The sequence below is a fragment of the Vombatus ursinus genome, unplaced genomic scaffold (genome assembly GCF_900497805.2).
Source record: "Vombatus ursinus unplaced genomic scaffold, bare-nosed wombat genome assembly UNPS02014821.1, whole genome shotgun sequence".
In the NCBI taxonomy this organism is placed as follows: Eukaryota; Metazoa; Chordata; class Mammalia; order Diprotodontia; family Vombatidae; genus Vombatus; species Vombatus ursinus.
The window spans coordinates 43,302,984-43,325,397 of NW_020954599.1; positions in this window are offsets into that span (position 1 = coordinate 43,302,984).

The following is a 22,414-nucleotide window of genomic DNA, read 5'->3' on the forward strand; positions in this document are numbered from 1 at the left end:
AAATTATTGGACTACCTGAAAGCCATGATCAAAAAAAGAGCCTAGACATCATCTTTCAAGAAATGATCAAGGAAAACTGTCCTGATATTTTAGAATCAGAAGGAAAAATAGAAATTGAAAGAATCCACTGATCTCCTCCTGAACTAGATCCCCAAAGGAAAACTCCTAGGAATATTGTAGCCAAATTCCAGAGTTCCCAGGTCAAGGAGAAAATATTACAAGCAGCCAGAAAGAAACAATTCAAGTACTGTGGAAACACAATCAAGATAACACAAGATTTAGCAGCTTCTACATTAAGGGACCACAGGGCATGTAATATAATATAATATTCCAGAGAGCAAAGGAGATACGACTACAACCAAGAATCACATACCCAGCAAAACTGAGTATAATCCTTCAGGGGAAAAAATGGTTATTCAGTGAAATAGAGGACTTTCAAGCATTCTTGATGAAAAGACCAGAGTTGAATAAAAAATACGATTTTCAAATACAAGACTTGAGTGGAACATGAAGAGGTAAACAGGAAAGAGAAAATCATAAGAGACTTATTAAGGTTGAACTGTTCACATTCCTGCATGGAAAGATGATATTTGTAAGTCATGAGACCTTTGTTAGTATTAGGGTAGTTGGAGGGGAAAAAATTATATATACGTTTATGTAGATATAGATAGATAGAGGGCACAGGGTGAGTTGAAAATGAAGGGGTCATATCTGGAGAATAAAAGTAAGGGGTGAGAGAGGATTATACTTGGAGAAGGACAAAGGGAGAGGTAGAATGGGGTAAATTATCCCACAAAGAAAAAACAGAAAAGAAAAGGCTCTTACAGTGGAGGGGAAATGGGGGAAGGTGAGAGGGAATGAGTGAATTTTATTCTCATAGGATTTGACTTAAGGAGGGAATAACATACTCACTCAATTGGGTGTGGAAATCTGTCTTACCCTACAGGAAAATAGGGAGGGAAGGGGACAAGAGAGTAGGGGAATGATACAGAGGAGGGCAGATTGGGAAAGGGAGTAATCAGAAACAAATACTTTTGAGGAGGGTCAGGGTCAAAAGAAAGAATAGAATAAATGGGTGGGCAGGATAGGATTAAGGGAAATAGAGTTAGTTTTCACAGCATGTCTACTATGGAAATGTCTTGCATAACTGCACATATATAACCTATATTTAGCTGCTTGTCTTATCAATGAGGGTGGGTGGGGAGGGAGGAAGGGAGAAAATTTGGAACCCAAAGTTTTAAAAACACATGTTTAAAAAAAATGTCTTCACATGCAACTGTGAAATAAGAAATACAGGAAATGGGGTACAGAAATCCACCCTGCCCTACAGGAAAATTGAAGGGGAAGGGGATAAGAGAAGTGGGGGGAGACATAGAAGGGAAGGCAGACTAGGGGAAGGGGTATTTAGAATGCATGCCATCTTGGGGTGAGGGGAGGGGCAAGATGGGGTGAAAATTTAGAACTCAAAATCTTGTGGAAGTAAATGTTGAAAACAGAAAAATAAAAAATAAAAATATATTTTGTTATTTATTATTTCACATGACTGAACTGACTTTACACTTACCTCAGATGTATAAACTAATTTGGCGACTTTGAGAAAGTTACTTAAACTCCCTGGGCCTCAGTTTCCCTCAAATGTAAAAAGTATAAAATTGGGTTACATGACCTCAGAGATGTCTTCCATCTTTACATCTATTTGCCTGTAATTATTTTTTTTTAATCCCTGAGTAGTTCTATAGCAGGTATCAATACCAATATGTTCCCACCAAACTTGGATGAGAGGCAAGAACCTATCAGAGACTTGTTGCTCTGAGCAGAGGATCCTCTTGAATGATCATTTATCCTCTTCTTCCTGCTGTAGTGACAAGGTCACCTCACCCAAATCCTGTTCCTACCTTCTGAAAAACTCATAAATGTGCCCTGTTGTTAAAGAAATTTGCTAATATCCAGGTCTGTAATGCTGATATAACCTTTTCTCCTTTCTGTTATACCATTTATTCTCCAAGATTTCATCTGTTGAATCACAAGGCCTTCTTTTGTGTGACTTTGTTGTCAAAGTCACACAAAGAAAAAATGTCAAAAAGTAAATCTTTGACATTTTAAATTGTTTGCATCATTTAAAAATATTTAAGTCCCAAGAGGCTAAGATACTGATAATTTTTAATTCATATTCTACTGGGGGCTATCTAGGCAGGCAAGTGATTGCTGTGATTTTGGGCTTTAGCTTCCGTACCCACCAAGTTTCAGAAAGGCTTCTTTTAAGCCATAGAACATTGGGAAAAGTCAGGGAAATGATCACATTTACAATGTTTTGTGTGTGTGTGTCTGTGTGTGTGTGTGTGTGTGTGTGTATGTGTAGTGACAGGTGTTGAATCAGGCTTGGTCTGAGAGTGGGAAATTGTCCAAGAACAGGAGCTATACCTCAGAGATAGAGATTTAAAGGGGGTACCAACCACACTTAAAATTCTCTAGAGAAAGAGGTGTTTGTAGGAGGTCTGGTGGTGGTGACAGGGAGAGAATGAAGTCTGGTATTGGTGAGCCAGGTATGGTGGACAGCAGAGCTGGTGACAAGTGGGTGAAAATGAAAGGTAGGAAATCCTGCTGAGGGAACATCTCATGGAACCTATGTTATGAAACCTTGGAAAGAACTGGAGACTTTGCACCTCTGTTCCTCTAAAGAAGGACAAATTTCAGGATCGTGGTGGAAAGAGAATTGGCTTGAGATTGAAGTGAATAGGGTCTTAGTCCTTGTTCTGACATTCATGATGTAGTTGGACAAAGTTAATTTTGAGGTCCCTTTCAGCTCTAAAATTCTTTTCATATATGACATTTAATCTGCATTTAACTCCACCTCCATATTTGACACTAGGAAAAAAACATTTTTCGTCTTTGGGGTTTCATTTCTTTTTCTGCAAAATCAAGATTTGGATGAGATGAACCCTAAGGTTCCTGCATCTACTATGATGTTGTTGTAGAGGGAAGGGGGCTTCAAACTCTCTTTCTGCCCCCTCCCCAAAAGTGTATATCTGTTTGCTATGAGAATTATCAATTAATACCTATTTTTCAGTAATTGGGCTTCTTGAATACCAAACATGAAAAGCAAATGATCTTAACACATAGTTAAAAAGAATAATTAGTTTAAGCAGGACGTTAACCAATGGTTGATTCCTTTGGAATTTGGGGAGGGGTGAATAAATGCCTCAGAAGTTTTATGGTACCCTAGGTCTCTTTATCCCCCAAAGCATGGTACCTATACCCTCTCCTCTATATCCCTTTTCAAATTGAGGATGCTTTCTATAACACTTTCCCTGAAGGGTTGGGAATTACTTGTCCGAAGTACAAGAAACCCAAAGTCTGTCTTTGAACATGACTACTCACTTCTACATTTTTTTGTCTGAGTTGAACAGAAAGAAAAAAGTTGCTATAATGTCAGTATCACGTTTTACTCTGGCAGTCTCTGTCATGGTTCATATGGCTTGATTTAATCTATTGGGCCTTCTAGCCTCAAAGGAGGAGCTAGAACTGAAAAATTGTCTAAAACATTTAACTGAGAACCAGTGCATGGGAAATTCCCTTTTATGTTAATATTGCTTTTTTCATTTATTTATTATTTTGCTTGACTGAATTATTCATTATGAAAATGAAAGATAAAAAAAAAGCCTTCACAAGAGTCAAGCTCAATTTCTTATTGCTGAGAGAAAAGGCATCTTTACACTTAAATCTACAACGCACATTTCATATTTTAATCTGTTACATGACATGTCAATTGATGCATTTCAAATGTCAAGTGAAGCAAATCCCTTGTTAGGAGAAGTGCTGAAATGAGTACCATGGAAACAGAAAGCCTCTGTTTCAAATTGATACAGACACTTGCATAGCAAGTGTTTCTCTCAGTGCATCTCATTGTGAAAGCTCTCCTCTGGGACATAATCTGTCGCTAGGTATCCATTCTCATTCCATTCTTCTCAAATCCACCAGGACCACCAATTAGTGCTAGCCTTGGAGCTACTGCTGTTTCCTGCATGGAAACCTCTGTAGCAGGAACAAAGGAAAATCACCAAATGATTTCATGTAAGCAAAGGGGCTGTCAGATGTCACACTTGAATTGTATATCTCCAAGGTAAATAGCATTAGAGCTGTAAGTACAGTGGTGCACTTGACACTTTGTCCCATGAAGGGAAATTTAGAGGGGGCCAACAGCAGCTTTGTCGTGGCATTCTACTCTCCTTCCTGCCCCACCAACATCTTTGTCTTCCTCCCCTACCCAACTACACTTAGAAAGTTGCCTAAGGCACTGAGAGGTTAAATTATTTGATAAGGGTCACATTGTATGTGTCAGATGTGAGACTTGAACCCAGGTTTTCTGACTTCAAGACCAAGTCCATTACACCATAAGATATATGTATGTATGTATATGTATGTATATATGTGTGTGTGTGTGTGTATGTACAAACATATGCATATGTAAGTATTTATAAAGAGATATACTTGTGTATGCATATATAAGTGAAGATTAAGTGAATGATGTTTCTTTTATATACACATATATATGTATATATACATACATGAATATAATATACACATACACAGATGTAAGTATATATGTATATGTATGTATATAGCCCCTAGCACAGTATGATACATAGTAAGCACTAGATAAATGCCTGTAAATTGATTATTCTATCCATTCCATGCCAGTTTGTGACAGAATTTTTAACATACTCTGCTTGAAGAGGATACCTTAAAGTCATAGTCAAGCTGAAGATAGAGATCTTTAATTTCTGTAAGTTGTCTAAGAGTATTCTCATCAGTTTCTATGTGCCTCCACAAAAGATTCTTCAAAATAAAAGTGAATATACACTTTACCAGTTCCTTAACAAAAAAGGCTAGCTATAAAGAGACTATTTTTATTTTTCTTTTTTTTTTTGTGAGGCAATAGGGTTAAGTGACTTGCCCGGGGTCACGCAGTTAGTGTCAAATGTCTGGTCTGAGATCTGATTTGAACTCAGGTCCTCCTGACTCCAGGGCCAGTGTTCTATCCACTGGGCCACCTAGCTGTCCCAAGGAGTTTGTTTTTCAAAGAATTGTGAGGGGATGGAGTGTCTGCTTTTCTCCTCAGTTCAGCGTGCCTTTCACATTATCACTGTAACTATTAAAGGCAACTGCACACTTTATTCAAGAACAATGCAGCAGATTTTTCAAAAGTTTCATTACACATTTTTCTTTGCATGACTGAAAGGGTTGACAGAATAAGAATAAAATTAGGTGTGCATTATACAGTTGTTAGACTGATCCAGATTCCAGTTATAGACTACTTTAAAATGTTGTCAGAATTGGGAATTACCCCTATTCTTAGAAATTTGACTCATTTCTCTATATACTTGACAAATGAGGCCTTTGTCAGATCAACTTGCTATAAAATTTTCCCCCACTTTCCTGCTTTCCTTCTAATCTTGGCAGCATTGGTTTTGTTTGTGCATTTTAAAAAATTGATGTAATCAAAATTACCCATTTTATATCCTGTAATTTTCTCTAAACTTTGTTTGGTCATAAATTCTTTCCTTATCCATAAATCTGACAGATAAAATGCTCTATACTTCCCAAATTTGCTAATGGTATCAACCTTTATGTCTAAATCTTACACCCATGATGACATTACCTTGATATAAGGTATGAGATGTTGGTACATACCTAAGTTTTCCCACACTACTTTTCAGTTTTCCCAGTAATTTTTGTCATATAGTCATTTCTTGTTCCCAAATCTTGGATCTTTGGATTTGTCAAACACTAGAATACTATGGTCATTAACTATCGTATTGTTTCCTGATCTATTCAGCTGATTCACCACTTTATTTCTTTGCCGGTTCCAAATTGTTTGATGGTTACTACTTTGTCATACAATTTGAAATCTGGTGGTTAATCCACCTGCCTTACATTTTTTAAAATTGATTCACTTGATATTCTGGACCTTTTCTTCTTCCAGATGAATTTTGATACTTTTTCCTCCAGTTTGTTTTGTATATATTAAGTTTAAAGTGTCTATGGAACAACCAGTTTAAAGTATCCAAAAAGCTGTTGAATCTGTGAGACTGGAGGTCAAACTAAGTCACTCCTCTGCTTATAAGCTTATTTTAATCAATCAATAATTAATCCAATAGGAAATGTTTCTTGAATGCCAATTATGTATTTAGTACTGCTAGGTTGAAATCCATTTTTTCCGTAAAATGTCCATTGTATTCCACCCTAAGTGAATGGAGAATTGCATGTTACAATGTTGAACTTAAAACCTGAGGCCCGTAACTAAAACCACAGTGCAGTGCAAAGAACACTAGACCTAACAACAGGAGACTTAACTTTGTGTCCGATGTTTCCATTAGCCAGTCATGTGACCTTGGGGTGGTATTACTTCTTTGGACCACTTTCTTTACCAGAAGGGTGGAGGAGGATAGATAATGGCTAAGATCCCTTCCAATTTGAACACTTGTGAGCCCCGTCAGGTACATACTGATTCATATGTAAGATAACATCCTACATAATCCTCTCCTTCCTCATGCTCCTCCCTGCCCCAACTTTGGTAATAGTGATGGCTCCCTCATCAAAACTCTTATAACAATATATCCATAGCTCTCCTTGCTACTAACATCACTCAGGCTCATATCAATTATTTTTGTACCCAATCAAAGAGAATACAAGTTTATTAAGAAGAAGATCTATAGCATATCCTGAGGCAGTGTGGTATACCAGAGACTACCCTAGATTCATACTGAGGAGATCTAAGGTTCAAATCTTAGGTCTGACACAGACTAGCTTTGACTGATTTTTTCTTATCTGTAACATGAGGATGATTACACTTTAGCACCAACCTCACAGTTTTCTTATGAGGGAAGTGCTGCAAAGCCTTAAATTTCTATAACTGTGACCTGTTATTCCTCTCATTACATCCCTGCCCTTATCACAGTGCCTTGGAGGACAGAAAGAAAAGAGAGAGAGAGAGAGAGAGAGAGAGAGACAGAGAGAGACAGAGAGAGACAGAGAGAGACAGAGAGACAGAGACAGAGACAGAGACAGAAACAGAGACAGAGGGAGACAGAGAGAGACAGAGGGAGACAGAGAGAGACAGAGACAGAGAGAGAAATAGAAACAGAGAGACAGAGACATAGAGAGAGAGACAGAGTCAGAGAGAGACAAAGAGAGACAGAGAGACAGACACAGACACAGAGACAAACACAGAGAGACAGAGACACAGAAAGAGACAGAGGCAGAGAAACAGAGAGAGACAGAGATAGAGGCATAGACAGACAGAGGTACAGAGACTGACAGAGAGAAAGAGGCAAAGAGATAGAGAGAGAGAGGGACAGACAGGCAGACAGAGATAGAGATACAGAGATGGAGACAGACAAAAAGAGAAAGAGAGAGACAGGCAGAGAGAGAAAGAAATAGAAAGATAGAGGCAGAGGAGGGGCAGGGGGAGGGAGGGAGAAACAGAGAGGCAGGCAGACAAAACTCCCTCTCCGTATCGATCAATGTAGTTCTACCAGCTGTGAAATTTGGCAGTCTAAGAAAGCTACTTGAAGTATTTTAGAGTTCAGTGACTTGCCCAGAATCACATAGCTAATATGTATCAAGCACAATTGATCCCATGTCTTCATGATTTCAAAGCTAGATTTCCATATACTTCATTATATTGAATTTTTGCTTCCATATAGTAAGCAATTAATAAATGTGTTTGATGAATGGAAATCATTATTATACCATCTCCCTATTTCATCTTCTTACTAGTTTAAGCAAACTCAATGTCAAGTTGAAATTTTGCCATGCTCAAGTCTTAAAAACTTACCTCTTCGATTCAGCACCCCACCTACAATCTCCCTCAAGTTACTATGACCTACTTTTCAGAACTGTGAGAAATGCCTAGTAGAGTGACGATAAGAGAATCAGGAATACAGGCGTTTTAAATAATGAAAACTAATAGAGAGTGAAATTTGTCAACAACTGTACAGTATATTTTTCCCAAATGCTAAATGAATAATTCAAGTTGACAAACTTGAAACAAAGACAATATGTTACAAAATCAGCTACAGACAAGCTTCTTCTGGCAGGAAAAAACAAAACTATCAAGAGAGTAGCATAATTCTTTTTTTAGGGTGAATGTCAAAAATTGTAAAGGAGGACTGCTAAAAATTTCATTGCTGGGAATAGTTTACCTGTCAGATCTATGGAGAATAGAAGAATTTATGACCAAACAAAAGATAGAGAATATTATGAAATGCAAAATGGATAATTTTGATTACATCAAATTAAAAAGATTTTGTACAAACAAAATCAATGCAACCAAGATTAGAAGGAAAGCAGAAAGATGGGAAACAATTTTTACAGCAAGTGTTTATGATAAAAGCCTCATTTCTCAAATATATAGAAAACTGAGTCAAATTTATAAGAATAAAAGTCATTTCCCAATTAATAAATGGTCAAAGTATATGAACCAGCAGTTTTCAGATGAAGAAATTAAAGCTATCTATGGTCATGTGAAAAAATGCTCTAAATCACTACTGATTAAAGAAATGAAAATTAAAACAACTATGAAGTACTACATCACAGCTATCAGATTGGCTAACATGGCAAAAAAGGAAAATTATAAATGTTGGGGAAGATGTGGGAAAATTGGAACACTAATTCATTGTTGGTGGAGTTATGAACTGATCCAAACATTCTGGAGAGCAATTTGGAACTATGCCCAACCAAACTGTGCATACCCCTTGATCCAGTAATACCACCACTAGGTCTGTATCCCAAAGAAACCATAAAGAAGGGAAAATATTTATAGTGGCTCTTTTTGTGGTGGCAATGAATTGGAAACTGAGGGGATTCCCCAATTGGGGAATGGTTGAACAAGTTGTGCAAGATGAATATAATTGAATACTATTGTTCTATAAGAAATTATGAGCAGGTGGATTTAAGAAAAACCTGGAAAGATTTGCATGAATCAATGCTGAGTGAAGTGAGCAGAATCAGAACATTGTCCACAGTAACAGCAACATTATGCAATGATCAACTATGATAGAGTCAACACTTCTCAGCAATACAATGATCCAAGACAATTCCACAAGACTCATGATGGAAAGTGCTATCAACTCTGTCTCTGTCTCTGTCTCTCTGTCTCTCTGTCTGTCTCTCTCTCTCTCTCTGTCTGTGTGTGTGTGTGTGTGTGTGTGTCCTTCAAGGCAGTACTATGCTAAGGGCAGGGATGCAATGAGAATAGCAGCTCACAGTTATAGGAATTTAAGGCTTTGCAAGTATATAAGAATTATAGAGTCTGAATGCAGATCAAAGCATACTATTTTCAATTTTTTTGTTTTTACTTTCTTGTGTTTTTTTCCTTTTGTTCTGATTCTTCTTTCATAATATTACTAATGTGGAAATATGTTTAACATGATATTACATGTACGCATATCATATTGCTTGTTGTCTTGGGGAAGGGGGAGGGAAAGGAGGGAGAAAAAATTGGAACTCAACATCTTACAAAAATGAATGTTGAAAACTATCTTTACATGTAATTTAAAAAATACTATTAAGATAAAAAAGTAAATAGGATTAGGTTGGTTTGCTCAATGTTATATTAAGTAGCAGAGATTAATAATAATAATAATAATAATAACATAACTGATATTTCTGTAACAAAAAAAAGTCATTGCTGATGAAGAGCCTGGGTTTGGTCATTCCTCAGTTTCCACAGTTTCACATAAAGCAGGGTCAGAATATATATATGCACACACACACACATACACACATTGTTATAAAGTTTGTTGCTTTCCTTAAGGATACATTGGCAAAGCAAGAATATATTTAGCTGATCTAAAAAATTCCAGCAACCTATACAAGTGTCTGACCTTTGTCATATACCTAAGAGGAAAAAAATCTCAGACTGGTCTCTTATCTTTAGCAGTACACAGACACACACAGATATGCAGGCACACAAACACACACACATGAACAGTGTGGCAGTAGGACATGGACTCAGGAAAACCTGGCTTCAAGGTGTGCCTCTGATACTTATTGGCTATATGGCATAGTTAAGTTAATTAACCTTTCAGTGCCCCTATTAAACTCTCTAAGACTTTAAGTTAGTTATAGAAGAGTAGCCGAGATGAATTGTTGATGGGAGTTTCCACACTGGGAGGTACCTACTATATTTATATAATATAAATACATATATGCACATATAATTCATGGTATATATACACATGTGTATATACATATGTGTGCATATGTGTAATATATACATACCTATTATATATCTATCTACCTATGTCAATTTATTTTTCTCCAGACCTGTAATTTTCCTTAATGGGAAGAATTTCCAACATGAATATTATCTCCTCTCATACAGATGTACAACTCAGACTCAATTCTGAGAGAATTGCCAAAGGTCCTTGACAGGTTGTAACTTACCCGATGGTCTTGTAGCATTTGTCAAAGGCTAAGTTAGTACCGTAGTTTTCCTGAGTCCAACTACCACCCAGTCTCCACTTTGCTGTGTTGATATATACATATAGAGAAAGACACATTTATGTATATATATATTATATACATATATGTGCATATGTGCATATATATGTATATTTATCTCTATCTATTCATCTAAGGGCATAGGGGAGACTGCTAAAGAAAGTACAAAAGTAACAATGATAGTGTATCTTATTTTTTTAACGCTTTACAATTCATAAAGTATTTTTCAGATAATAACCTTGGGAAGAAAGTATTATAAATATTAACATTCCCATTCTTCAGATGAGGAAACTGAGCCTCAGATAAATTAACTATCTTGCTCATGGCCACACAGTTAATAAGTATTGGAGACAGGAAATGAAACCAATTCTTCCTGACTCTATATTTAGCATACTGTTACATCAGGCTGCAATTCATGTACATGTAGATAATACAAATACACAAAAAATACAAATATATGAAAAAGAGGGGTATCTATTTTCAACACTACATCCTTCCTAGTTTTGGAATCATCTTTCTGTGTCTTCTCGACCTTGACTGCTAAGGGTTTCCTTCCATGGCAGTTCTTAGAATTGTCACTCCTGGCCAGTATCACACCTTTCCTTTAGTTTTATACTATCTTCATTTTCTTTCCTTTTCCATTAAAACTTACTTCAATGACTCTGGAAGACAGAGTGAGGGTGACAACTTTGTGCAACTCTACCTCACTTAAATCCAATTCATGTTCAAGTCAAGACATCACCCCATGATGCCATTGTCCTTCTTCAGAAACAAAGTATGGACAACAATAACACCAACAACAAAACTTGCCTGACCTTTGTGCCATTCTTTTTTGGCCTTCAGTGAAAGAAATCAATTCAATGAATAAATTTGTTCTGTGATAATACAAGCTCAAAGAATTGTTCTTTCAATTCATTTCAAGTAAAGTATTTACAATTTAATAGGAAACTATAACACCATAACTCTACCCTTAATTAATAGAAGGAAGGGTATGTTATTTTTTACAATAGATATCAAATATTTTTTTTCTCCATTCTGAACCTAAACTCTAGAGAACCACACCACTGGTAAGTGGACTTGAGCAAAGAATATTCAACAGAAGTTATAGAATGAAGCAGATAGAAAAGTCAGCTGTGGTCTAAGGACAGGTATGAAATGTTCAGGGAACATCTGTTATTGCAACTATGACAGTAAGTTTAACTCTGTTCCTAAGCTAACTTAAAGGAAGAATAACTGAAATTCATGTGTTTTAAAAGCATCTGCTTTAACTGGGTAGTGAATTTGTTTCTGTAAAACCAGCCAGGATAGATGATTTAAGTTAAGAAAAAGAATTATTGTTTTGGGATAAGATTAATTGATTCCTCCAGGTAAATGAAGAAGACAACTATTTATCCAAGGCAAGATAACCTGAATTCCATCAGACAAATATTTCCATTCTATATAAGAGCTGATCTTTTTCATCTGACCATTCAGGAATGAGAAAGTGATTTCAAATGCACCTATAGACATTTTGAATGGAAGGTTCTTAAAGCACAACCTATAACCCAGAGAAGGGCTAATAGGCAAGGGATAGGAATGAGGGTGATAGAAAGGGAGAAATGAACTCCCCTGGGGATCTTATCTGCAGAGCTAAGGTTGGAAAGCAGACTTTAGAAGGATTTAGCATTCTCATCTGAATGTACTTTAGCTAAACATTTCAATTCTTGTTCCTAGCTTTTTAACCTGATCAGCCATCATAATAGAAGCTCAGCTATCATGTCTTCATCATGTCTTACCATAATACTTTCCTTGAAAAGAATAAGAAACAAAAAACATTTTATTCCTTAATAGATACAAATAAAACCTGGTAATTAGATCAGGTACAACTCAAGGAAGAGATGCTGGAAGAGGATCAAGCTGGATTTACAAATGCCTGCCAGTACAATGAAGTACACATTCATTCTACACTAATTCCAGAGCACTTACCATGTCATCTATCACCCCTGACAAGAAGTAAATACTACTTCCCTCCCATTTTGAGAGCCATCTGCTAAGATGCAGACCTTTTTTTTAAAATACTGTTTGTTCTTGTTCTTTTGTTTACATAGGTTGAGTTGAGAGGAGTAATGTGTATGTATATACACACATCTTTACATACCTATATGATATATGTATATACATATATACAATGCACATGGATATAGGTACACATGCATATACATATGCATGCATATGTATATGCATGTGTGTATGATATATGTGTGTATGTATGTATGAATATGTCCATCCCATGAAGAACTGGACTGGCTGACTCCTGGGACATGATCTGGAATAAGTAGTTTAATTGGGTCAGCAGGCAGAGAATGAGTGGAAGACTATGCAAAACAAAATTACAGAAATATTGCTATGTTCTGCCACCATCCTTCCCTCCATGGTATGTGTATTATTTTTGTAACATCAGTTTATAGACATTTCTCCTTCCCATTTTGACTAGTGTATGGGTATTATAATTTTAATGGAATTTATTTTGAATGTTTAGTCAACTGCCTCAAACATCTCTTTTCTTTACTGCAATAATAAAAATGCGTATTAGTATATCCCAGATGCAAAGTTGCAAAATAATTAGCAAATAAATGTTTTCTATTAGCTTCTTAATTATTTAAACATCAGGGCTTTCTGATATTAAAGACATAAATGTTGATAGTCCATAAAACATGGTTGTAATAAATAATTTAAAAACTGGAGGCTGAAAGAACCCCATGCTTTTAATGCAAAACAAAGAGAAAACAAATTTCAACTACAGGGCATTGTTTTTTACTTTGAAAGTGGTAATTTTTCAGATCAAGCAAGAACACAGAACTTGCATTAAGCTATAAATAAAAGTCAACATAAGCATCTTAAGTGTCATTAAAACCATGAATTGGATATATACCTGTAGCTTGCATGTACCTGGAAAGGTTTGGGTTTAATTTTAGTCTACTTAATTAAATGTTAAGAACAGGATTAACATTTAGCTACATAGCCTTTTGTGACTTGGATCTAGTCACCTGTCTCACACTCTTGGGTCTCTGTGAGTACCTAATAGCATTTATATGCTCATGTATAGAATAGAGTGGGGCTAGACTTCTCAGCTAGAGAGAGATATAAAAAGTCCAGGGCAATCTGTGATGCTGCCTTGGTGCAGATATCAATTGGATTGGCAAAATTGTGGGGCAAGTTAGACAATATCCATAAACCCTGATTTGGGGTTGAAAAATGAAATATAGAGAAGACAGCAGACATCAAGAGAAATAGTCTTACTAGTATACTTGCTCTGGACCCTAGAACTCTGAATAGTCAACAGGCAACGGAGATATCGGAGAAGTTATTTTGGTAGCCAGCTAAACACAGACCAATTATTCTTTATATGAATGGCACAGCACAAGAGGCTTCACCAACCAGTGTTGAATGAACTCTAAAGCATTTCACCAATAAAAACTTGACTGCAGAAACAAGCAAAAAAAACCAGATTTTATATAGCATATCAGACAAGAAAGTCAATGAGTCATATAGGAAAAGCAAGGGATAACAAATAAATAGTCTGAATTTTGCATAGGAACACAGAGGATATTAAAGGACCTAGAAGAAGGGCTATAGTATATTTAATATATCCTTCATGGGGAAAAAAAAAGCATGGACAAGAATTAACATTAAATAAGATAGTATGGGTGGATTTTAAACCATTATGATAAAGGCAGTGATGATGATAATGATGATGGTAAAAGACTTTGATAAAGTGCTTTCAAGTTTTACACACATATTATGATTGGCACTCCATAGTAACCTTTTAAGGAAGATACTGTAGGTATTGTTACCCTCATTTTACTGATGTGGAAACTGAAGCTCCCAGAAGTTGGAACTTGTTCAAAGTTCTTTCCCATATCACTACTAGACCTTAGAGGAGAAACTTTATCCATGGTGTTCCTGACTCTAAGTCCATCATTCTGTTATATCATAGACCCTTTCAAGTATTGAACACACTAGTACCCCATCTGTGTTGGGAATGTCATTATCCTTGAATGTTTAGACACTTTTCTAAGCCTTTTCACTCAGATCCGAATGTTTTTTTAAGTCCTTCTCTTCATTCATTTCTAAGTATACATCTAAGTATACATCGTATATCTCCTCCCCCACCTCTCAGAATACATGACCATCTACCTAAGAGGATCACAAAATCTCAGAGTTCAAAGAGATCTCAGTGACTAGCCAGAACAACCCATATTTAAAAATTAAATTCTTCTCCACAAAATACCTCACAAGGTAACAAATTACTCATCGAATCTTTGTTTGCATATTTCTAATGTTGCCTTCATAAGCTACTTATTCAACTTTTGGACATTTTTAAGTTTCATTAAGGTTGTCCTGATGTTAAGCCTAAATCTGCCCCTTTTCAACTTTCATCTGTTGTTCCTGGTTTTACTCTCTGATACATAACAGCACAGAACAAATAGCATGTAGTTATTTTTTGGCCAATCACAGCAAAATTCACTATTTTAGTCTTTCATTTCTTTTCCACAATTTGTTCTTATGATTTCTGTCCAACATCTTCTTCCTCTATTTTAACCTACCTCTTCTTCTAATTCTCATTTACCATATTTCCATTAATGGGCTCAAAAAAAATGACAATGAGGAATGCTTGCCAATCTGGAGATAGAAGAGTTTGCTTTTTTGACACTGAATACATCTGGCCTGAGCTGGAAGTGTGGTAGCCACTCATGGGCTAATCTCAGTGCTGAAGTCCAGAAGTTCTAATGTGTTCTATTTTTCTGACCTGGACAAATTCACCCCTCATTAGTAGCATGGTGACTATCCCTTCCAAAAGATTTGTCATACCAGACTTTGCAGCAACACCCAACAACTTTAGTCCTGCTGCACCTCTGAAACTCCTATGCTCAAGTGATCCACAAGCATCAGCCTCTCTTGACAGGCATGTGTCACCATATCCAGACAAGAAAGAATAGTTCTAAAGCATGAAGAATGTCAATCCTCTCCGGTCATGCCTATTGTTATCAATTTTGCAGGTGTTTCTTCCTGCCACACAATCTCTTCTGCCACTTGAAAAGCCACTGTTCTGTAAAACAATGAGAAGCAATACCAGGTACTAGGAAAAGGTGAGGGACAAAAATGTTGTGAGAAGCTAAGGTGGAACAATTGCAGCAGAAGTGTCTCCATCGACTTTCTGTTCTTTGCCCCCAAATCTGTATTAGAACAGTGGATACGATCTCTCTTTAGGAAAGGAAAAATGGAAGGGGGAAAAGAGAAAAGAAAGTCACTTATCAAATTAGAGAGACTGAGCAGAAGAATAAAGATCACAATCAAGAGTTAATTAAGCATGCCAGGTGGGAAGAACAAGAGAGGAAGGTAACAGCTGTTAGAATCTTATTACATCTAAAATGAAAAGCAAACATCTGGAAAAAAGAAGTAAATTTTTGTCCCCAGAAAATATTCATCTAGTGGATTCCTTTAGAGTAACTTCCAGGATCACATATTGAATTTTCTTCCTATTTCACTATTTCAAAATTGACAAATCTCTGGTAAATGAATTGCCTTATTTTGTATGCTGCAGTGATACAACTGAGTAATTTAACCCACTTGATATTGTAGTCTGATATTTCAAGAGAGAATGAACCAGTGTTAATAAACAGCATGGTAGCTAGAAATAAATGACATTTTCACAGCTTTTATGAAATTCCAAAGGAAACATGCAATAGGATGCTATAAGCAGAAGTAATGATTGTATGAGACATCTATATGGAGAAGAGTATATATAATTTGTCAGGAAGTTCTGAGTTCAATTATAGTCTCAAATACTAAATGTGAATCTGGTCAAGTCAATTAACTTCTGTTTGCCTCAGTTTCCTTAGATGTAAAATAGGGATAATGATAGCTCCTTACTCTAGGGTTGTAGGGATAAAATGAGATAATACGTATAAAGTGTTTTGCAAATGCCCAAAGGTTATATAAATGATATGAAATGTTATTAATAGTAGTAGAAATTCACTTCTAAGAATTCACATATTTATATTCCCCAGTGGTAAGGACAGTGCTCACCAGATAGCAGGCACTTAATAAGTGTATCTTGAGTGAGTGATCTATTAATAAGTACTTACTTAGTGCTTATTAGTCTTACATGTAAGACATTAATCTGGTTATTGTGAAAGGGGTGATTAAAAATGACTAATACAAGGCTCTTATTCTTTATGGCCTTATAATTTAATGTATAAAATGTTACTTCACCTCCAAATGTATATATGTGGGCTTTCCATCTTTTATCAGTCATCTAATTATATTAATATCAATTATTCTTATTGTTAACAAAATAGTGAAAAGCCAAAACTTAGGAAGCCTTTTTGGTTGACATACTGTTAAATATGTATTATTGGATTTAGTTCTCTTATACCCTTGAGGTAAGTTATAGAATAAGGTACAGTTAAATAGAAGGATGTCTTATAATCTACCTCTAAGAGAATTAGCTTTATTTTGAGTTTAAAGGCAACAGGAAACAAAATTCCATGAAATACAAAGTAATATTGCCTTGGAGTTCTTCCTCATAGTGTGTATAAGTAAAGACATTATCAAGATAATTGAATTACTTGCTCTAATATATATTTTAGAAGAGGGAGAAATGAAGAGGAATAAGCATTTATTAAATGATTACTATGTGCCAACCATTTTGCTAAGCACTTTATAAATATCTCAATTTATCCTCATAACAACCCTGTGAGATAGGTGTTATTATCTTCAGTTTATATGTGAGAAAACTTAGGCACACAAAAGTTAGATTATTTGCTCAGAGCTATATAGCTAAATAGTGTCTGAGGCTGGATTTGAACTCAGGTCTTCCTGATACCAGGCCCAGTGCCCTATCCACTGCACAACCTCTCTGTTGTGTAAGTAGATAGAATCTATAAAAAAAGACCATCCAAATTTAACTAGCGTGTACTTTAATACTCAGTGATTATAGTATGAAAATCAGAATAAGGAAGAAAGATGGCATATCTTGGAAAATGTGGTTGAGTATCAAGAAACAAAGGAAGTCAAAAGTTTAGACACTCTCCAGAATCCTATGTAACAAGAATTTCTTATTTACACATTAGGTGAAAAATCAAAATCAACAACAAATTTGAAGGAAAGATAAAGATTTATATAAGAAACTTAATTAGCAAAACTTGAATCTGCCATACTTAAAGAAGCTATTGCCACTGAAAATGGGAAATGGATGAAGAAACACACTTAAAGCTGACCATCATCATTTAAGATGAAAATTTATTCAATATAAAGCAACTGTCTACAACAAACCATTAATGAGAACAAAAGTGCATAAAAACATATGAGCCAACAAACATCTATTCTTCTTGTCAAGTAAAGACATCTGACAATCACAAGCAATATTGTTTTAGAATATGAACTCACTGGTAAAAGATAGTACAGGAAAATTGTATCTAAAGCAAGAGTCAGTAGAAGAGAAAACTTGTTTGCACAAATCTTGACCTGAATCCCTATTAATCAATATCAGCTTGAGAACATTTAGAGAGGAAACTAGAAGTAAGATATCAAATAGACCAATAGAGAAAAAGTAGATAAAATAGCTCTTTTCTATAACAATCTATTTTCTCTAACATTGATGGTAGGAACACTACATTTGACCTTTAGGAACCAGGCATCTGATAAGCCGCTTGAGGAAAGAAATTGGCACTAAATAAAAGATAAATAAAATTATATGAAGACCATATGGTTCAGATGAAATATTTACAGAAGATGTACATTTTGGAGGTAGTTCAACTGAAAGCATTGAGGGATCAGTTTTGGATATTCAATAATTAGGGGGAAAAGTCACTGTCAGGCATTATTACCAAAAAAAAAGTCAATTAAAAGAATTTCAATATCTGTATCACATATGTATACTTTTTTTCATTTTTATGAACTTGATCCACCCAGATGTCAAGGGAATCTTGATGAAAATGAGAATATCAATCCTTCAAAAGAGTTGATTGTCAGAACACATACAGAAAACAGAACAAAAACCAAGTATCTGAAGACTACCATTTGATCAGGTTTTGAAATGAAGTTGACTGGACAGACTATACAGAAGATCAATACCTTGGACAGTAATGAAGCACTTTTTTTTCTACCTAAAAGATGTATCCTTAAGGTTTTATTATTGTTATTATTACTACTACTACTTTATTATTATTATTATTATTATTATTATTATCCATTGCTCTTCCCTTCTCTCTTTTTGTGATTTCATTCACTTCCATAACTTCAACTACCACATGTAAGCATATTACCCCTAAATCTATAATTCCAGAACATTCCTTCTGGATTCTAGATCTACATTTACAAATGTTCTTTGCTTAGTTATACTTCAATGATATGCTAGTACCAAAATTCAAAAGAATTTGGGAAGACAGAAATATCTGTCTTCCTAAGCTAACTCCTTTTCTTCAGTTTCCCATTTTTGTTGATAGCCACACTATTCACTTAAGGTTATTTTTGGTAGGTTAGGGGATGGTCAGAGGAGAATGACTGTAGTCATGTAATTTAAGTAGCAATGAACAATTCTGGAATGGGAATTTTGTCTTCCAATATAGATCAGCAACATATTTATACTTTATATGCAGTTTTAGAAAATTTCTTGGGGAACCTGAGAGGTCAAATGACTTGTTGATATTTATGTGACTACTTATTACCAAAGATGATACTTGAAGTTATATCTTCCTTTCCTCAACACTAACACTCTATTTGGTATGTCCCACTGCCTCTTCTATGGTTGCCCAAGTTGAAAACCTTGGAATTATCTTTGACTTCTCCTCCAGTTAGTGACAAAGTCCTGTCAGTTCCACCTCTTGCAATCTCTTTGTCAATCTCTTTCCCATTCTTGATACAATGACCTTAATTCAAATCACCATTATCTTTCACTAGGACTTTGAAGAAAGTATTTTAATGTTCTTCCTGTCTCTGGTATCTCTCAAGTCCAACCCATTTATGATAAAAACAACCATTCTCAAAACTTCTCCAGGCCAAGATGGCGGAGTGCAAGCAGTGACTTGCTTGAGCACTCCCCCAAACCCCTCCAAATACCTATAAAAATGGCTCTAAAAAATTCTAAAGCAGTAGAACCCACAAAAACACAGAGTGAAACAAATTTGTAGTCCAAGACAACCTGGATGATTGATCAGAAAGGTACATCATGGTACAGCAGGGAGAGGAGCACAGTTCGGCATGGGCATGCAGGCTGCAGCGACCCTGGAGCAGGCCTCAGAAGGCTGAATCACAGGCAGCTGTGGCGATTTCCTGACATCTCAACCCATGAACACCAAAGACAACTTAGAAGGTCAGTGGGAAAAGTCTGTTTCTGTGGTGAGAGAGAGAAGCTAGATACCAGCCGCAAGTCCCAAGTGCAGCCCAGGGCGATGGTTGTTTCCTGAGCTTCTGGCCCACAGACTGAGGGGGAATCAGGTGGCTGATTGGAGGGAGATTGGAGGGATCTCTTTCCCATTGCTGAGGCAGGAATCTCTTGCTTTGCTCATGCTTGGAACTGGGTCACAGTTCTGGATGTCAATCCTGGGGTGACGAGGAGCACTGGCATGGTGGAGCTTGTAGTGGTGGTGGAGAGGAAATCCTCATCACAGCTCCAAGAAAGAAAAGGTTGCTTGTGGTTACTCATAGACCAGAGCACAGGCCAGGAAAGAAGTAAACACCTCACCCTTAATCATAGCACCTTGGAAAAAATAAAAATTTACAGGTCCCTAGAAGTATCTCTGAAAACACCTGTACAAACCCCCAAAGCTTGGGACAGTACATCCTCCACATTGGAAGCAGACTCTTACCTTAACAAAGAGATTAAAACTCAAGTAATTGGCTGGGATCATGAGCAAACCTTGCAAAAAGAGTCAGACTATATTATCTTATGTTGGTGACCAAGAAGATCAAAGCATACAACCAGAAGAAGACAAAAAAGTCAAAGCTCCTATATCCAAATCCTCCAAGAAACATATGAATCAGTCCCAGACCTTGGAAGAGCCCAAAAGGGATTTTGAGAAGCAAGGAAGAGAAGTAGAGGAAAAAATGGGAAGAGAAATGAGAGGGATGCAAGAAAATCATGAAAAACAAGTCAACAGCTTGCTAAAGGAAACTCAAAAAAATGCTAAAGAAAATAATACCTTAAAAAATAGCCTAACACAAATGTCAAAAGAGGTCCAAAAAGCCAATGAGGAGCAGAAACACCCTAAAAAACAAAATTGGCCAAATGGAAAAGGAAATCCAAAAGATTACTGAAGAAAATTCTTCCTTAAACATTAGAATAGAGCAATTGGAAGCTAGTAACTTTATGAGAAATCAAGACACTGTAAAACAAATCCAAAAGGATAAAAAATTAGAAAACAATGGGAAATATCTCATTGGAAAAACAAATGACCTGGAAAATAGATCCAGGAGAGAGAATTTAAAAATTATTGGACTATCTGAAAGCCATGATCAAAAAAAGAGCCTAGATATCATCTTTCAAGAAATGATCAAGGAAAACTGCCCTGAAGTTTTAGAACCAGAGGGCAAAATATAAATAGAAAGAATCCACCAATCACCTCTTGAAAGAGATCTCCAAAGGAAAACTTCTAGGAATATTGTAGCCAAATTCCAGAGTTCCCAGATCAAGGAGAAAATATCACAAGCTGCCAGAAAGAAAAAATTCAAGTATTGTGGAAGCACAATCAGGATAACACAAGATTTAGCAACTTCTACATTAAGAGACCACAGGGCATAGAATATAATATTCTGGAGGGCAAAGGAGATAGGATTATAACCAAGAACCACCTACCCAGCAAAACTGAGTATAATCCTTCAGGAAGAAAAATGGTCATTCAGTGAAATAGAGGACTTTCAAGTGTTCTTGATGAAAAGACCAGAGCTGAATAGAAAATTTGACTTTCCATACAAGATTCAAGTGGGACATGAAGAGGAAAACAGGAAAGAGAAATCATAAGAGATTTATTAAAGTTGATCTGTTTTCATTCCTACATGGAAAGATAATATTTGTAACTCATGAGACCTTTGTCAGTATTAGGGTAGTTGGAGGGAAAAAATTATATGTATGTGTAGATAGATAGATAGATAGATAGATAGGTAGATAGATAGATAGATTGATTGATTGATTGATAGATAGATAGATACAGGACACAGGGGTCCAGTCTGAAGGGGTCATATCTGGAGAATAAAATTAAGGGGTGAGAGAGGATTATACTAGGAGAAGGAGAAAGGGAGAGGTAGAATGGGGTAAATTATCTCACAAAAAAAACAGAAAAGAAAAGGCTTTTACAGCATAGGGGAAGCAGGGGAAAGTGAGAGAGAATGAATGAATCTTATTCTCATAGGATTTGACTTAAGGAGGGAATAACATACACATTCAATTAGGCACAGAAATCTGTCTTACCCTACAGGAAAATAGGAGGGAAAGGGGAATGAGAGCGGGGTTATGATAGAGAGGAGGGCAAATTGGGAAAGGGGGTAATCAGAAGCAAATACTTCTGAGGAGGGACAGGGTCAAAAGAAAGAATAGAATAAATGGGGGGACAGGATAGGACCAAGGAAAATAGAGTTAGTTTTTCACAGCATGTCTACTATGGGAGTGTTTTGCATAACTGCACATGTATAACTTATGTTGAGTTGCTTGCCTTTTCAATGAGGGTGGGTGGGGAGGGAGGAAGGGAGAAAATTTGGAACCCAAAGTTTTAAAAACATATGTTTAAAAAATGTTTTCACATGCAACTGGGAAATAAGAAATACAGGAAATGGGGTACAGAAATCTATCCTGCCCTACAGGAAAATAGAAGGGAAAGGGGATAAGAGAAGGGGGGGGAGATAGAAGGGAGGGCAGACTAGGGGAAGGGAT